This window comes from Myotis davidii, unplaced genomic scaffold (assembly GCF_000327345.1).
Source record: "Myotis davidii unplaced genomic scaffold, ASM32734v1 scaffold1364, whole genome shotgun sequence".
Lineage (NCBI taxonomy): Eukaryota > Metazoa > Chordata > Mammalia > Chiroptera > Vespertilionidae > Myotis > Myotis davidii.
In genome coordinates this window covers 261,348-263,718 of record NW_006295736.1, presented here as the reverse complement: position 1 = coordinate 263,718, position 2,371 = coordinate 261,348, and positions in this window count along the sequence as shown.

The window sequence follows — 2,371 nt, the reverse complement described above, 5'->3', positions numbered from 1 at the left end:
GAGAGCGAGAGAGTGCGTGCGCGAGCGCGATCACAGGCTGCTGCTACAATTCCCTCAGGTTGCAGAGGACAGGAGCAAAGTGCAGGAGGAGGAACAAGCCGCTGAGAAGGCGCAAAACCATCCAAAGGGCTCCTGTCCGTCAGCCAAACCCCCGTTGACACTAGAGCACGTTGCCTTACAGGTCTTTCTGTGCGAGTCCGACTCACTGGGAAGTAAGCTGTGGCAAGCTGATCTCCCGCACAAACACGGGGAACTCACAGCAGGACGTCAGCCTGGCGGCTGTGCCGTCGTTGAACCCCAGCCCGGGGCCAGGTTGGCTGCTTCCCCCACATGTCTCGGGGCGCAGCCTCCACCTGCGGGCTGAGTTTGGCCGCGTGCGATCAGGGTCTTGCTGCCTGGACCAGCTCTTCAGTCTCACTTGCCTTCCAGGACTTGACGTTTCTGAAGCGTTCAGGTCAGCTTCTCTGAGAGTGTCTCACGGTGTCCTGTGTTTCCTGGTGGGTGACGCAGAGGTGGTGCTGTGATGCCCACTGTCCCGCTCCTGGCACAGGGCTCACACCTGCCATGTCTGCCACCGTGTGGTTGTCCCCCTGTAGGCCCGGCATCTGGCTGCGCCACCCCCCTGACCTGGAGGACGGCTGAGTCTGGGCTGCGAGTCTTCTATGTGGACCCTCAGCTTCATTTGCGTGGATGTCTTCATGTCAGCCCTGTTTTTGTTTTTGTAAAGAATTAGTTTTTTAAAAATAGATATTTTTATTGATTTCAGAGAAGGCAGAGGGAGAGATAGAAACATCAATGATGAGAGAGAAGCACTGATCGGCTGCCTCCTGCATGCCCCACACTGGGGATTGAGCCCACAATCCAGGCATGTGCCCTGACCGGGGATCAAACTGTGACCTCTTGGTTCATAGGTTGACGCTCAACCACTGAGCCACACTGGCTGGGCACATCAACCCTCTTTCTTTTTTAAAATATATTTTATTGATTTTTTTATGGAGAGGGAGAGGGATAGAGAGCTAGAAACATGGATGAGAGAGAAACATCGATCAGCTGCCTCCTACACACCTCCTACTGGGGATGTGCCCGCAACCAAGGTACATGCCCTTGACCAGAATCGAACCTGGGACTTTTCAGTCTGCAGGCCGACGCTCTATCCACTGAGCCAGACCGGTTAGGGCTCAATCCTGTTTTTTAAGGACGTTTTTACTGAGCACGGATTTTGGGGTTGACAATGTCTTTTCCTTTAGAACTTGGCTGATGCCGCGTTATTAGCTCACGGCTTTCACTGTTTCTGGTGAGAAGTCAGCTGTAATTCTCACCATTGTTCCTTGGACAGAATGTGTCTTTTTCTCTGGCTGCTCGCAGGGTTTGCGTTGCGTTTCAGGACTGTGGGTGTCTGAGTGTGGTTCTTTTTATACTTATGCTGATTGCTGTTTGTTGAGATTATTGGACATGTAAATTGATGTTTTCCATCAAATTTGGGAAGTTCTTGGCCATTATATCTTCAAATATTTATTCTGCTCAGTCTCACGCCCCTGCTTCTGAGACGCGGTGCGTGTGTGGGAGATGGCGTCTTGCTGTTCCCAGGTCTCGTCTCCTGTTTCCTCAGCCTCTTACTTGGATCATTCCTCCTGCTCTGCCTGTGCGAACACCTGCCACGTGGGGCTGAGGTATTGGATCCATTCACTGATGAAAGCCAAATCGTCCTCTAATTCTTTGAACATACCTAGAGTATTGCCCTCACAGCCTGCTAGTCCAGCATCTGGGTCATTTTGGGTTCCGTGTCTCCGTCTATTTTTTGCCTGGGATCACACTTGTCTGTTTCTGTGTAAACCTAGTGTTACTTAAATCGCACACTGGACACTGGCTGGTGTGCTGTGAAACCCAAGAGTCCTTCACCTTCCTTGGAAGGGATTGGGCTGGTTCTGCAGCAGTTCGGTCACTGCCTGGGGGCCTGACGTCGGTGGGCATCCTGGCACCCTGAGGCGCTCCCAGGGCCCTCTGCGCACCCACCACCCAGTCCCACCCGCGCACCCACAGCCTGGCTGTCGGCCAGGACCCACGGGCCCCGTGCTGTCTGGGGACCCTGCTCAGCTCCCTCTTCTCCAGTCCTGCCCCCGCCCTCTGCTCTGCTGTCCTGGCCCTGTCACAACCTGCCCGGCCCTGTGACCTCTGGGCCTCAGGTGAGAGTTGAGCCATCACTGAGTTCTGTGGGGTCCCTCCCACTGCCCACCACGCCGGAAAGCAGCCGCTCACCTGTGTCCAGGGCGATGGTTGCTCAGGAGGACACCAGGCTGCCAAGTCCCCAGCGGAGTCCTGCCCTGCACCTGGGCTGCCCTGTCTGAGCCCCAGGCCTGGGGCGCCAGGGGGG